This window comes from Talpa occidentalis, unplaced genomic scaffold, assembly GCF_014898055.3.
Source record: "Talpa occidentalis isolate TD23 unplaced genomic scaffold, MPIMG_talOcc4v2.1 talOcc4.2, whole genome shotgun sequence".
NCBI classification, from domain to species: domain Eukaryota; kingdom Metazoa; phylum Chordata; class Mammalia; order Eulipotyphla; family Talpidae; genus Talpa; species Talpa occidentalis.
This window is the reverse complement of record NW_023602073.1, coordinates 378,645-394,573: the sequence shown is the minus strand read 5'-3', so window position 1 is coordinate 394,573 and position 15,929 is coordinate 378,645. Positions and strand designations below refer to the sequence as shown.

Here is a 15,929-nt window from a genome sequence, read left to right as displayed (position 1 = left end):
GTTATAAGTGTGTTTAAACCACGAGAGGCCCTTCACTCGGAGCAGGCGGAGCCCCTGCCACTTGAATGCGGGATGATGAAGCAACGTCCGCGGCTAATTCCACGGTCCCCGCGTAACGACAATTGATGAAACGTTCCCGCCAGCGGGAGCTGCTCGGAGCAGCAGATAAAGGAGCCTCTGAGCCTTTTAAGATTTACTCTCACAGCCAAAGTGCGTCTTTCTTCATCATTATCCAAAATATAATTAAAAGATGACATTTAAAACAAACAAACCAGAAACTCAACTGCGTCCCGCCCCCCAGGGACAGCCGCCGCGCAGCAAGTCTCACCTGCACCCGAGCAGAGGGTGGAGGAGAGGACGAGGAGCCCCCAGGGACCCCCCCAGAGACCCCCCCAGCCCCAGCCCAGCGCGAAGTGCATGGACGTGCGGGTGAGCAGGGGACACACGTCACCGTATCTACTGGCTCAAGGCCCAGACGCCATGCAGGGGGTGAGTTGAGACCTGGGCCTCCTGAGGGCACACGGCGCGGTTGGGGCGGGACCCAGGGCTGGGCACTGGACAGAGGGCGTCCTGGGATGGGCTCAGCCAGCCCAGCGAGGCCCCGGGCCCTGTTTGCCAACGAAAGCAGGGTCACCTCGTGTCTCAGCCAACACTGCTGACTCCCTGGCCGCTGGCAGCTTAAACGCACACTGAAAAGCTCGCAGACATTGGGATCACGCGGGCCCCGCAGCCAGCCGGGCACAGCCCAAGCACCGCCAGGCAGGGCGGAAGCCGGTCGCGCACCCTGTGCGGCTCGGAGTCCAGAGACGCCGCACCTGCCCCGGGGACGCCCTGAGCTGGCGCAGGGACGCACATCAGGGGTGAGAGACGGCGGCTGCGCAGCTTCACCACTCGCGGGCTATAAATAACCAAAGAAAACAAACAAAAATAACTCCTGGGCTCCAGGACGAGGTCCCGGTGGGAGGGGCAGCACCAGGGCTGGGGCGGGGCGGCGGCCACACCCCCGGAGGTAAAGGCCCCCCCATTCCCAGGGCAGATCCATGCAGCGTCCCCAAGGCGTGAGGGGACCCTCGGCCGAGACGCCGCCGAGGGCAGAGGCTGCCGCCCGGGGCTGTCCCCAGACCCGGCCTCCACTCCACTGGCCGCGGGACCCCAGCCCGGCCCCCCGTGGCGTGCACCCGCGTCCCCTGGACAAGCGCGCGAGGCCGGGAACGGAGCTGGAGGAGGGTGCAGGGGCTGGGGCAGCCGGGTGACACCATGGGGCCGTCGCCCGAGGGCCGAGCACACGGGGCTGCGGCTGTGTCCGCTCCGGCTCCGGCCCGGACACCAGAGCCCCCAGCCAGGCAGGCGCGTGCGGCCCCGGGCTGGCGACGTCGCTGGGAAGGCGGCCCGGGCTCAGGGGACCCCGCGAGAGCCGCTGGGCGCCCGCCCGCCTCCCCGGCCCGCCGCTGGCTCCCGGTGCCTGCTGTCTGCGAGGCGCGACCCCGGGAGCGTGGGCACGGCAGCGGCGGTGTCCAGATTTCCAATTCTATTTTCATCATAGAAAGCGGTTGGCAAAATACCAAATCCCCATGTACAATTTCTCCTGGATGCGCGGGGACGGCGCAGGCCCGCGCCGAGGGGGGTCAGCGAGAAAGCGGCAGGCGGGAGGGGCGACGCGGCAAGGGCGAGGGCCGGGCGGGCGGCAGGAGGCAGGAGGCAGGAGGCAGGAGGCAGGCCTGGACCCGCCGGGCGGCGGGCGCGCGCCTGGCAGCGGGAGCCGAAACGCACCTCGATTTACGGTTGGGCGGCCCCGGAGCCCGCCCAGCGCAGCTCTGCCCCCCGCCCCGGAGGGGTCCTGGGGGGCGAGGAGGCGTGCAGAGACGGGCGGGGCCGGGCGGGGCTCCTCGCTCCAAAGGGTGGAGAGAGCGACCGAGCTCGGAGGCGTGTGGAGCAGAGCCGGCCGCGGCCTTTCCCACCTGCGTCCCGGGGGAGGGGGCAGGAACAGGAAACAGCCCGGGGCTGTGCGGGGTCGTGTTCGGCAAGTTCAAGGGCCGGGCGAGGGGGAGCAGGTGGACCCCACTGGGGCACCCACGGCGACAGGCACGGGGCCTGCCCGGTGCAGGCCGACCTGAGGAACGGGGCGCAGGAAGGGGAGGAGGCCGCGGCTGGCCCCCTCGGGCTCTCAGCCTTGCTGGTAAAGGGGGACGGTCTGGGCCTGGTCTCGGGACGCCACGGAGGCGCCGCGAGCTGGAGAGCTGCTCTGCAAAACAATCCCGACCCCAAGAGCCGCCGCCAACGCCTGAGACTGGGTGCCTGCCCGGGCCCCAAACCAGCCCGGGGGACCGCGGGGGGGCGGGGCGCAGGGACGCAAGCGGCCGGGGCGCCCCAGGCGCTAGGCACCGGTGGGCTGGCGGCTGCCGTGCGGGGTGGGCGGCGACGCGAGGGTGACAGTCGCAGGCCCAGGCCCTTCTCCCCCACTGCGGCCGCGCCGGGGGCTCCCTCCGCAGCAGCGAGGGCGCAAGCCTGCTTCAGGGCTGCCCGAGGCTCCCAGCTCTCAGCACTTCCTCTCGCGCTCAGAACAGGAGCGTAAGTGGCATCACCGCTTAGTCGCTGGGCCGAGGACACCGCAGCCGGGCAAGGAGCGGTGAGCGGGCGTGGGGAGGGCACCGCGGCCCCCCGAGGAGGCGGGGTGGACGCCAGCCCCCAGGTCGCCGGCACAGCTGGGCCCGGTGCCGCACGCCGGGTGGCAGGCGGCGCCCGAGGAGTCGCCGTGTCCTGGGGAGGCGGAGGCAGGCAGCAAAGGAGTGACCAGTGCCAAGGGCCAGACGGCGGCTCAGTCTGCTCTGGGGCAGGACCCAGACAGCGTCCTCGGGCGGCACGCGGGCCTCCGGACGTGACGGTGCGACCCACAGGCTGGACTCAGGCAAGCCAGGCCCCGCCAGGCCCGCAGCCCGCCATCAGGAGACCATCCGCGTGGCCCCCGTCTGCAGCAGGCAGACCTGGTGAAGGGACCTGGTGGGCAGCTTCACAGCCACCGGGGCCCCCTGGCGAGGAGGCGAGCGGTCAGCAGGCCCCGCTGCCCAGAAGCACCAGGGGAAGCCCCGAGGCCACCGACAGCTGCAGGCCCTGGCGGCTCAGAGGCCGAGCGCCGGCTCTCGATCCCCCTTCACAAGAGCAGGGCCCCTCCGCAGCGTCTGCACACTGAAGCCGTGATTCCTGCGACTCTCCCTCGAGAAAACTGAATATGGGGCACAACCAAGCTCGTCCAAAGCGGGCTGACAAGTCACCTGAGCCTGTCCCTGAGGAGTCCTGGGAGGCGGGAGGAGCACGGGGCGGACGGGTGTCCACACCGGCAGGACCCGCCAGGGAGGCCAGCTCGCAGACCCCAGCACCGGCCAGCACCCACGACAGCCCAAAAGGCCCCGCGTGGCTGGAGATGCAGCCCCGAGATGGCTGGGCAGGCCAGGCCGGGACCCAGGGGCACGAACAGAACCACAGGGGGGTGGTCGCAGGGTGAGTCTGGCTGGGGACAAACCGTGGGGATGGCCAAGCCGCCTGCGCCCCACGGGCCGCGACCAAGCGACTATCGAGCACACAAGACCCTGCGTGAGGTGAGCTTCACGCGCCCTGTGAGCAGAGGGCACAGCCCGTGCCGGCGTCAGGAGCCTGCTGGGGCCGCAAGGGCAAGGCAGGGGGGCGGACCCGGGGCGCGGAGGGGGCTTGGAGCGGGGCCGCGCAGCTGCCCAGGGGCACCCAGTGGCGCGCGATGGCACACGAGGGAGCGCCATGGAGCACGATGGAGCGCCACGGAGCACGACGGCACACGATGGTGCACAGTGGCGCACGATGCCGCACGACGGCGCCCGCCCCAGTGCCCGCCCACCGCCCACCGCCCCTTCCGCTCGCCCGTGCGCCCCAGCGGAAATGCCTCCATGACGCCCGGGGCGGGCGACGCTTGCGGGCCTGACTCCAGGGGAGCAGCACGAGCCCGTTAAAAGGTAGGAGACTTTCAGAACATGTTTTTTCAGACATGAGCGCCTTGTTCCTAAACCGCAGAAGCCCCGCCCGCGCCAGCAGCGACCAGAGGCGCTCAGCTGGAAGAGGCGGCCGCTGGGGGGCAGCGCCTGCGGGCGGGCAGCGAGGCCAGGGGCAGAGGGCCCGGCGCTGTCCTGTCCCGACTCCAGGGGCCGTGGGGGACGCAGACCCCCGACACCCCCACCTCGGGCCCGGGCCAGCAAGGCCCTCTGTCGCCTCTGGGGCACCTGGGGGTGCCACGTCCACCCAGGCCACGTCCCCTCTGCCAAGGCCCCCTCCCACCCCGGTCGGGCTCGAGTGAGGTACCGGCCCAGAGAGGGGGCACCGCCAGCCCCGGGACCCCAAGACGGCGAGGGGCCACCCCAGGGCCACCTGCAGCACCGGGGCACCCACGCGGGGGTGCCCGGGTCCACGCGGTGCCCACAGGCTGACCCAGAGGAAGGCAGCATGGCCTCGGCCACCGCAGGGTCGGCTTCAGAGTGCGTCGGCAGTGCCCGCAGGGTCTCCCCGGGCCCCGGGCCCCGGCCGCCCGGCCCACAGCAGGCCCTGGCTGTGGAGCTGCTGGACACCGGGGGCCTCCTTCCCGGGCCACTGCCGCTGGCCCAGCGGCCGAGATCCCTGCACACTGAATTGCCCAGAGTGGGGTCACACCCGGCTTCACCATCCCTGAATGTGCGCTTCTGTCCCGGCCTGCGTGAAGCAGTCAGGCCTGCGACACCTCACCAGTAACACCCTCAGGCCGCTGCGGGCCCCGCCCGCCCAGGTGCCCCCGGCCCTGTCAGACGCGGAAGGCGGGTCTTCCGGTGGCACCCTGCTCCCCGCCTCTCCACCAGGAGCCCAGGCGCCTCAGCCGGCAGGGGAGCAGGGACTCCCCACCAGGGCCTCCGCTGCAGTCCCCAGGGGCCTGCGGGTGCTGGCACTGACTCCCGGGTGGGGGCTGCACAGGCCGGGAGACCCAGGAGATGCCCAAAAGGCAGGTCCTGCAACAGCAGGTTCCTGGGGAGACCGCGGGGCCCGGCCGGGCACTGGCGCCCGCCTGGATGGCAGCCGGAGAGCGGGAAACTCGGGCCAGGAGCGGGAGGGGGACGGGGTGGGCACACTGGTGCGCGAGGGGCGCCCTGACAGCTGGCGCAGGGAGGGGCCTCACTCTCCCCGCACAGCCGTGACCAGTTAACGAGCTGGTGCCCGCGGCCCCGGCCTGAGCTGCTGGGCGGCTCCCGCACCCTCCCCACACCGGGCCGCCGTGGCCACACCGCCTGGCCCGTGGCCACGCTGCCATCGGAGCACAGGCTGGGCCCAGGCTCCCCTGGGCCGGGAGGCAGGCGGCACCACTCCCTGCAGCAGAGGCAGAGCGGCCGGCCCAGACATTCCTCTCCCCGCACAGAGACGGGGGTGGGGGGCGACGTGCGGGGCGAGAGCGGCTGCGGCCCTGCGGCTCCTGCTTTCGTTTTTAATTTTGCAAGCTGGATGCAGCCGACAGACGGGCACCAGCACGCCGCGGCAGTGCCTTCACTCAAGTCCTCCAGCGAGCCCGCAGCGGCCGGCTTCACAGAGGCCCGCTGACACGCTCCTCACCCACCACGCGGTCACCCGCCGGGGGGCGGCCCCAGGAAGACCCCCGCTTGCTTGCGGGGGGCGGGTCCACTGCCGGGGAGGGAGCGAGGACGGCACGGAGGCGGGGCCTCAGATTTTCAGCCATCCCCAGCCATGTCTGCAGCAGCCTCCTCTGTGCCAAAGCGGGGACGCTCGGCCGGGGTGGACGGCCTCGCCCCACCCACCTGGCGCGGGAGGGCTCCGTTCGGGCTCCTGCCCAGGCGCCCCGGCAGCGGCCACGGCAGCTCCGCCCAGCAGCGTCCCGGCCGGGCTTCCACAGAACCGGCCGAAGGGCCTCCACGGCCAGCCCGCAACCGGCGGGCTTGACACGCCTCCCTCGTCGGCATGGCCCCCGCTGCCGAGAAGTTCCCATCTTGACGCGATTCCGCCCGTTTCTGCCTTTGTGGCCAGCGCCCGATGCAGGAGGCCACTGCCCGGGCGTCAGGGCTCCCGGCTGCCTCCGCCTGAGGCCTCCTGCTTGCCCGCCCCCCTCTGCGCGGACTCATGGGTGGCGGCCGCGTCCACTCCTTACCCGTGCAGCGCGGGACCGGCTCCACGCAGGTGCCTGGGCTGTCCGCCCGCGGGCCTGTCCCCACTGTGCTTGGGCAGCTGTGAGCGCGCTGGACACCAGCTTGGCTCGTCCTGCTCTACCGCAGCAGCCACTCAGGGCCCTTCTGTTCCCCACGGGCTTCAGGGGCTGCCCAGCTGCTCTCGGGGGGCCGGGGGCCGGGCAGGGTCGCGCTGGGTCTGCAGTGTGGACACTCCCGTGTCCTCAGCCCCTGAGCAGAGGCTCTTTCCATGGTCTTGTCTTCTTTGCTGTCTTCACTGAAAACAACTTTCAGTGCAAATTTTACCTCTTTGGTCAAATGTACTCCCAGGAGTCCCGCTCTTGCCCGCACTGCTGCTGACGGACGGCCGCGTCCCGTGTCCTCTGCACACGGGGAGCGCGTCACGTTTCCTGTCCAAACTGGACGCTCTGGCTGCTCTGTCCGGCCCGACGCTCTTGGCCAGGACGGACGCCCCCTGCCCTGTTGGGTGGAAGCGGGGAGGGGGCACCGTATCTCAGAGGCGCAGGCTTCTCCCCGTCGACGACACAGCTGGCCCCACGCCATCACGGAGACCCGCGCGGGCACCTACCTGGACCCCACATCTGCAGCCACGCGGCGCCTGCTCTGCCCTCCCGGGCCCAGCCCCGTGCCGGCCGGCCTGCCTGCTGGCCTGCCTCCTCTCCCGGCCGCTGCCCAACGCCCACCGCCCCGCCCTGCTCCTGGGGTTTCCTACAGCAACCCCCTCCCCCATCCCTGTGGCCAGCAAACACTTATCGCGCACCTGCCAGGCGCTCGCACTGCTCAGGTGGCTGTGGCTCCGGCCGCAGGACATCTCACATGAGCTCCTGCCCAGGGAAGCTGAGCTTCTGGCCGGGAAGGCAGACTAAGTGAGCAGGACGCTCGGAGTGACCAGCGCCAGGGCGGGCGGTGGTGGACGCAGCAGCATGGCATGCTGCCTCTGCCCCCTCCCCCCGAGGGGGAGAAACCCCTCAGTGGGACTGGAGCTAAGAAAGTCGCAGAGAGCATGTCTGGGAAGGTCCTGGGCAGGCTCCGAGGGGCTGCTCCCAGCCTGGTGCTGCCGCCTTGTTATGGGGCAGCCCCGATATTGACCGGGTGGCCTGGCTGTGGGTCCTGACCCGCGTGCTTACAAGGGACTTATGAATACTCCGCTGCAGGCGCACACAGAAGGTTCATAAAAGGCTTATTCACAAGGGAAGGGGAAATGAGGAAATGTACAGCTCAGGGAGAAAATAGGGAAATAAAGTCTTTCATGCGTCCTACCCGATCCGCCGACCTGGAAACCCAAAGGCACTCCGAGAGCTGGCCGCGAGCCAAGAGCTGTGAAGCCAAAGGGCCCCCCAAGGCCCACGTGTCTGGTTTTACACCCAACCTGGCTGCTTAAACCCACCCGCAGGCCCCAGCCACCTTCCCTTGGGTGGGGACGGGATTTGTCTTTCCCGGTGTCCTGATGGCTTCGGTCTGGAGTGGGGTGGAGTCCACCAAGCCTGCATGGGATTAGCTCAGGACAGCCTCTCCCCCTGACAGCCGCAGGCCCAGGCCTGGCCCCACTGCCACGCCAGCTTCTCAGCCGGGACCACACTCCCCCAGGGTCCGGGCTAACAACCCGGTCTCACTCATGCAGTCCTGGGCCTCGCCCTTGGGACTGGTGCTGGCGACACCAGCAAACAAACATTTATCCTGGGCTGCTCAGCCGTGACACAGCGGCTCGGCCGCTCGTGTCCCTGTCATGGGATAATTGCGCCCTGGGCCACCTCGACGTCCATTAACTGGAGCCCTGATTTTAAAATTTAAAAAGCATGGGCTGGGCAGGGCTCACCCGTCAGCCTCCGTGAAATTAAGGGAGCCATCAATAAGCGGGCTACGTAAGGCTGCAATAAAGCCGGGATTAATCAAACTGAGATTAATTCGGGATCAGATTAAAGCCGAAGGCACCAGCTGCCTCCACACGCTGCTCCTGCGCCCTTTTGTTGCGGCTTCCTCCTCCGGTCCCCTCTGCCCCTCCCCGGGGGGCTCCACGGTGCATAAACCTGCAGGGGAGTTCATTGTCACATACACGGGTTTAATCACATTGCCCATCGGTCCGGGGCCAGCCTCTGGCGATCCATGACTAATTGTTGTGGTAATTTTTCAATCATTAACAGCCTCACATATGCTGCAGACAAACCCCAAGGCACCGCTAGCCCTGGTGGCCGGGCAGTCCTGCCAGGGGGGCCCCCATTAGTCACGCGTCCCCATTAGCAGGCACGGGAGGGGGTGCGTGTTGGGCTGGGGCGGCCGGGTCGAGGGCTGAGCGTGCTGGATGACAGCCGGCCTGGCTCTCAGCTCTGAAAGGCGAAAGGGATAACGGGGTGTGAGCGCTCCCCGCGGCCGCCGGCTGCCCTAGGCGGGGCGTGCCCCCTCCATGGGGGGAGGGGCGGGAGCGGAGGCCGCTCCTTGCTGCCGTCGCCATGGCAACTGCAGGTGCTCAGCTGCTGCAGCCTGAGGCCCCATTCTCACCTCGCCCTGTCAGGGCTGGTGTCGGGGAGGCCGCGTGCCCATGGGGCAGACCCTGCCTTGGGACTGCTCCAGCTGATTGAAGCCCCCTCAATCACTGCATAATGCGGGCCCACAGGACCCCCGAAGGGGGCGGCCAGAGCGGATTCCAGGGACCCGAGTTCTTTTCCATTTTCAGTTTTGAAAGGGTCACTGCTGGCTGGAAGCAAAGAGCCAATAGGCTATCTGGATCACAAAGCAGATGAGCCCTAAAGCAGGCAGTAGTGGAGGGGGGCTCACGAGCAGGCAGCTCGGGCCTCCCGTTACAGGAGCCAGTCACGCGCAAGCAGGGGCTCCTGGTCTCCCTTTGCGCTTCGTAAAGTGGGGGCCCTGGGGGCCAGTCAGAGCTGGGTCTCTGCTGACATGCTAGCCTTCCTCGTGGGGTCTTGGGACACCCCCCCAGAGCCCGTCCCCGCACTGAGAGGAGGCCCCGCGAGCCCGGATCACTGCACGGGCCCCGTGTTCCTGCCAGGCCCCTCGCCCACAAGGAGCTCCGCGCGTGGGTGAGGGTGCACACGGACGCCCGCCTCTGGTGCTGCCCACAGGAGGGCTCCAGGAGCTCGTCTGCCCGCGGAGGGCAGTGACCGCAGCCTGGCAGAGGACGTCGCGGCCCACAGTGGGTGTTGCCGGCCCCGCCCAGCGTGCTGCGTGGGTGTGAGCGCGGGCGGGTCGAGCCAGTGGGGCTCTGGGAACAGGCTCTGTGGCGCCGGGTGGTCCCTCTCACTCAGCTCCGGAGTCGAGGGCGTGGCACGCCACGGTCAGGCCCAGCCGGACACCCACCCCGGAGCCAGCCACAAGGAGGCCGCAGGAGGCCAGGATATGCAACTCTGCCGCGCCACGCTGCAGCGCCACAGCGGGCCCCGCCCAGAGCTGGTGGAGGAGGCGCTGCAGCTGCCGCCCCAGCTAGAAGTCGCAGACACGGGCTTGGCGGCAGTGGGCCTTGTAGGCTCGACATCCAGGGGGTGGCCGCGGCACGTCCCGGGCATCAGGAGATGAGGCGGCACCTGCAGCCACCTCGGCAGGTGCTCAGAGCAGCAGTCCGCACGCCTCCTGCTGGGGTGCCCGTGTGTGGGGCCCGCAGCCCCGGCCAGGGAGCAACCCCCAGGGCACAGTGGACCCCTCCCATCTCCCTGCTGCTCCCCTCAATGGACCTCAGAGGATCTGCCTGCTCTGCTCCCCACTCTGCCTCTGGGGAGTTCTCTCACCTCCCACCTCTGGCCTGTACCCCAGCTCTTGTGTGCACAAATAAATAAATTTTAAAAAATAAAAACATAAGGGCCTCCCCGGTGGCGCAGCGGTTGAGCGCTGGGTTGCGAAGCTGCCCGCAGCCTCTGCGGCGCCGGTTCCATCCCCGGCTGCTCCCCGGCCACCAGGGAGGGTCCCCCATGGCGCGCAGACCTCTCCTGCCGCCCGCTGCTCCCCTCAGCAGTGTCCTTCGGTCCTTCTGCCTGCTCTGCTCCCCGCTCTGGCTCTGGTTCACCCTCCCGCGCTTCTGACTGTACCCAGTGCTTGTATAAATAAATAAATAAATCTTAAAAAAAAAATACATAAAAGGAACAGCTCAGTGGGAGGGGGAGGGGCAATAAATAGCACCGGAGACAGGTTTCAGGGACTCTGTGGCTCTCTCTGAAGCAGTTGCAAAAATCCTGATGTTCTGTGGGCCTCCCCGGTGGCGCAGCGGTTGAGCGCTGGGTTGCGGGGCTGCCCGCAGCCTCTGCGGCACTGGTTCGATCCCCGGCTGCTCCCCGGCCACGGGAGGAGGGTCCCACATGGCGCGCAGACCTCTCCTGCCACGCCCGCTGCTCCCCTCAGCAGTGTCCTTCGGTCCTTCTGCCTGCTCTGCACCCCGCTCTGGCTCTGGTGAATTCTCTCACCCTCCCGCGCTTCTGACTGTACCCAATGCTTGTATAAATAAATAAAAAATAAATCTTTAAAAAAAAAAAAAAAAATCCTGATGTTCTGAGCTGAAGGTTAATCAGATTCCTGTACTCACGTGAGCCCGGAGGAGTCCAAGAGTCAGTTTCCCAAAATACACAAAAGTCCTTGCCGTGCTGGGCAGGGCTGGGCCTAAGGCCGGCCCTCCCCGCAGGCCGCCCCACAGGGTCTGCAGGTGGAAACCACCAGGGAGGTAAGTGGTCGTCGCCCAACACTTAGAAAGGAGCAGGCACCGAGTGCATCGAGGCGGGTCACTGGCTCCGGGCGGTGCGGGATCACTGTGGCTCGCCTGGTCACCCCACTGGCTGGTGCCAGCTGACCTCCAGCGGACGCCACTGCGGTGGGCACTGCAGTAACACATCGTCGTCGGCACGCAGGGGAGGGGGGGCGAGCCCCGCGCCCCCAGCTCCGTCCACCTGTGGGCACCACCCCTGGGAGCACACAGCGCCTCGGTCTGCTGCAAGCGGGCAGATGCTCCCCACCCTGGGGCACAGCTCCCCTTGGCCTGTCAGCGAGGGCGGCCCCCTGAGGTGCTGACCAGGACCAGGTGTGCCTGGGAGCAGAAGGCAGGGAGAGGCGGGCGGGGCCGGGGCTGGCCGGGCACTGCGCGGGGCAGACATACAGGCCGCTCCAGGGCTGCGTGGCTGAGACGGTGCCACAGGTGTCAGCCCCACGGGCCGGGCCAGAGCCTCCCCATAGCCTGCACCTCCCCGGCCCCGCAGACCCGAGCAGCCCTCCTGGCTGGGGGGATGGGGAAGGCAGCAAACAAAGCATAATTTGCACAACAGACCTGAGTGTGAAAGCAGGGAACACGGAGACGGAAGCTTTTTAAAAGGAGATGCTCTTTCACCGCTCACTTCTGTTTCTCGGCTACTTCCCCAAGAGCAGCCTCGCTGGGAGGGCAATTCACAGCTGCCAGGTGTCCCGTGACTCAGTTTCCCCAGAGAACAGGGATGAGCGCCACAAGCTTACTTCCACCTCAACAACTCAGCCAGCCAGGAAGCCAATCCTGTTCATTACAGGTCATTAAATATTCATCCAGTCCAGCAACCCGGGACTTCGGGGGATTAAGAACTAAATAAATGAACCCCAGACCCCGCTGTCAGTGAGCCCAGCTCCAGGAAGCCAACACAGGGACCCCAAGCAACCACACCAAGGGGCGCTGGCAAACACTGCCGGAGCAAGCCCCGGCCCCGTCAGCCGTCTGCGGGTCTGGAGGGCTCCGCAGGGCAGGAAGAGAAGCTGCAGCGCGGGGGAGTGGGAGTCAGCAAGATAGGGGAGCCCCCGCGCCTCCCCCAAAGGGGGGGCTGCAAGCTGAGACCCCTGCACAGCAGCGGGGGCCAGGACAGGAGCCCCAAGAGCCGGGCCACGGAGCACTTGCGGGCCCAGCACCCCCGCCCATGGCACTGGTGCTTGAGCACTCCCCACGAGCCTACAGGGGCGCCGTCCCTCTCCTTACAGGCCTGGCATGGTTCCATGGCACTGGTACTCGAGTCCTCGCCGAGCACGAGGGGCCGATGTCGGTCCTTACACGTGTCTGCCACCATCATGCGAGCCGGACGCCGGTCGAGGGCTCAGCGGGACCAGAGCGGTGAACTCCCCTTCACAGAGGAAGATGTGGCCCAGGCGTCAAGGCCCCTCCGGCACTCGCAGCATGGGGGGTCGGGGTGGACGGACAGCTGTGTGGGCCCCTGACACCGTGTCAGGGATCTTGCCCAGCCCCCAGCCCAGCCCCCACTTTTCTGCGATCTCAGTGCCCCACAGAATTCAGAGCCAGGAACGGAAGCAGCCGTGTCTAGGTCGCCAAAGAGGGTCTCTCGGAAGGCTGAGGACCTCAGGGGCCCCACACGTGAGGGCGGGGCGACGTCCCAGTCTCTGGTCAGCAGCAGGAAAGCGAGTCCCCCCGCGGCGGGCCCGCCCTGGGGCTCTGGGACTCGCCAGCCCCGCTCTGAAGCCCCCCAGTAGCCACATCAGAGCGGTGCCGCGGCCGCACAGCCAGGCCTCCCCGGAGACCAGCCGCCTGCTTCAGACGTCCTCCCCTGGCGCTGAGAGTGCACGTATTTTGAAAGGCAACAAATAGAGGCTCGAGTCCTATTCGGAGTGGCTTTTTGGAGTCTTCTGCAAAGATTTAAAATCAAAAAGCTGCGTGGTGACCGTCTGCAGGCGAGCTACACAGGAGCCGGCGCACCGCGGCTCTGGGCAGGAGCAGCCGAGGCCGCAGCGACACCCGGGCTGCGGGTCGAGAGGGGCCCTGCGCTGTCCCGGTGGACGCGGGGGCCATGGGCACTGCCCTCCTGCACTCGCAGTCCAGGGGCGGGGCTGGCGCAGAGACAGGGGACAGGAAGCTGCCCCACGGGAGGGCGGGCCCGGGCTTAGACCCCAAGGCCTGCCCAGGGTGGCCAGGGCGCAGGAGAGGCCAGGGCTAGGGCCAGCGGCCAGAGCGAGGAGGTCAGGACCACAGCCAGCGCCTGGAGAGGCCGGGGACGCTACCGGCGCGCAGCCACAAGACAGCCCTGGCCTCGCGGGACTGTGTCTCCCGAGCAGCACCAGCCGCCTGACACGGCCGGACCAGGCTCTGCGTCGGCGCTGAGGGTGACGGCGGAGGACCCGTCTGCGACCACAACCCCGGTGGGCAGAGGAAACCGCCGGGCGCCCAACACCACAAACGCGCGCACGCAGCCGGGGCGTTTCCTCGGCCGCGCAAGAGGCCGGCACCTACAAGGCAGCTGGATTTCAGAGTGTTCTGTTGCTGCTGCCGTGAGAGGCTTTGATCTGTTCTGCTTTGATAGAGCGACGTTCATCGAGGAATCAAGGAAGATTAAACTCCCAGGCCTCCACGCCCCCCGGGGCCCCCAAACTCCCGGGACCCTGCGCCCCCAGGCTGCATCCAGGACACAGGGGCCTCACACTCCGCACAGGCCCCGCCCGACCCCTGCAAAGAGCCCCTTCCTTCCCATCCTCCTTCCCATCCGCCACACCCGTCTCCTGCTGAATCCCGAGCCCCAGTCTCAGGACTTGGACAATCACCAGCGTGGAGCCTGGATGAGGCCCGTCCCCAGGAGCTCGGGCGAGCGGCTGCCAGGCTCCAGGGAGTCTACCTCTGACGAGGCGGCGAGGGCGGAGAGCGTGCTCCCTGGTGCTCCTCCTCCACTCCGGCACGGGGGCGGCAGCTCACCGAGCCCCGTCCGCTGAGACAGCCTTGCCCCGGCCCAGCAGGCGCGGAGCTGGCGAGGGCCCCACAGCCCCCACCCCGGGAGCGCAGCCGGAGCGGTGCGCTCAGAGCCCTGACTCTTCCTGGCAGTTCATCTGCCGGCTTACTTGAGAATTAAATACCAAGCAGAACGGGCTTCCTGGAGACAGGACTAATTGAATTTTCTCGGAATGTAACGCGTGTTTGTTCGCTCTGTGTAAACACAGCGCACGGGCGAGCTGCAGCGATTCCACCGCGGCGGGCCGGGCCCGCGCACGATGGCGCGTCCGTGGAGATCAGGCCGGGGAGGCCAGCACTGCGGGCCCCTGCACTGCCCGAACTGGAAACAGCAGGAAAGCGGGTGGGGATGCAGGGATTTTATGAGCAAATGCAAGCAAAAGTGACTTTTCTGGGAGAGAAACGAAAAGCCCAAAGCGGGAGCAAGGCTGCGAGCAGACGGGTGAGCCGCGGCAGGAAGCCCCGCCGGGGGCCGCGCACGCACAGTCGACGCCATGGCAGAGTCACACAGTGGCACGAAGCCCTGGCCCAGGCTGACCGCGGCCACACCCAGGCTGAGACACATCAGGCCTCATGCACACGCGTGTGCACGCACGAGCCTTCACACATCAGCAGCATTTCAGAAGGCGGCCCCAGGGAGGCCTCCAGACAGACAATGAGACCCAGAGTCTCAATGACGACACGTGTTTGAAGGGGGAGGTGCCGGAGCAAGAATGTCTGTGGCCAGGCGCAAAGAGGAACAGCAGCAGAACAAAGCCGCGGGACTCAACTCCACGGCTTCAGAGCTTACTGCAGAACTACGGTCATCAAAGCAGTGTGGCAAGTGTGGCACTGGCACAGGACACAGACCTCCGGCCAAAGACAGACCCGTGCATCTCCAGCCAGCATGTCCTCTCTGGGTGCTGAGACCTTCCAGCGGAGAAGAGGCTGCTCCGGGAACAGCAGGCAGAGGGACTGGCTCGGGCCTCCGCTCTGGCCAGCCAGCCGCACGGAGCAGCCCGGGGGCCCGGAGCAAAGGAGCACCGCTCAGTGGCACTGATCTCCTCACCCCTGGGGGCGGGGTGTTCCGCAACGTGCCTGGCCACCGCAGGAAGGACGGACCCCAAGCAGAGCCCGGCTCCGGGACACCCACTCACCCACCCCATTGTGCAGCCCCCACGTCCCTTCTCTCCCGGACGGACTCCAAGACTTGGAGGCCACCCCCGAGGCCCGTAGTGGTTTCCTCAACCCCCCAGTTTTCCCGGCAGCTTGGAGAGAATTCTGGGCGCTTCTGTCCGGGCCAGGCACCACAAATTTCCACACCACACTGCCACCACCTGTCCTCGGGGGGCTGCCCCTCGCCCTGCTGCCAGCTGGCCCCAGGACTGCCCACACTCCTCAGCCCAGGAGGGCTCGCTCATGTCCACCCTGCAGCAGAGGTGCTGGCCAGCTCTGGGGGGGTCCACTCAGCGCCCCTCCCCGTTACTGCAGACCCAGCTGGCCCCTCTCCAGCGCTCAGTCCCAACCCACTTCCCAGGGAGGGTTTAGTCTGAAAACACAGACTTTTAATTACACTCAGATGGTGACTTGCAAAACACTCACTGCTCTAAAAATCAGAATAATCGCCTGTAGGAAGCAGCGGTCCTGCAGAAGAGAGGCGGGCAAGGCCCTGCCCGAGGCAGACGCTGACCAGCACGTCCAGTCCCGGCCCCCTTGGCCAGGTGGCCCTGCCTGCCCAGGGGCCGATGGCCACACAGCGCGGGCCACAAAAGGGCCCCTCGGCACATGCAGCTGCCCGGGGCGCTGCTGAGCGGTGTGGCGGAGCGAGAGGGCTCCTCCTGACTGGGCTCTTCAGGGCCAGGATGGCGGCGCCTGCGGCATCGCCTTCCACAGGGTCAAGCTGGCACCCCCCGGCAGCAAGCTCTCCACGACAGGAGCTGCTGAGGGGGTCCCTCCAGAGCCACGACCAGTCGGCCTGGAGGCAGGAGGAAGGTGGGCGGCCCCGCCAAGACGCAGCGGGTGGACTCTGAGCAGACAGGCGCCGTGGACAGCGCAGGAGCACCTCGGAACCACAGCACCGTGCACGGCCGGGACGC

General features: G+C 67.6%; 1 protein-coding gene across 6 annotated transcripts in view; it reads right to left on the bottom strand.

Annotated features, from left to right (window-relative positions):
* Positions 1 to 15,929, bottom strand: part of FARS2 (phenylalanyl-tRNA synthetase 2, mitochondrial) — a 43,478-nt gene that overhangs the window by 10,992 nt on the left and 16,557 nt on the right. The gene's annotated exons all lie outside the window — the stretch shown is intronic.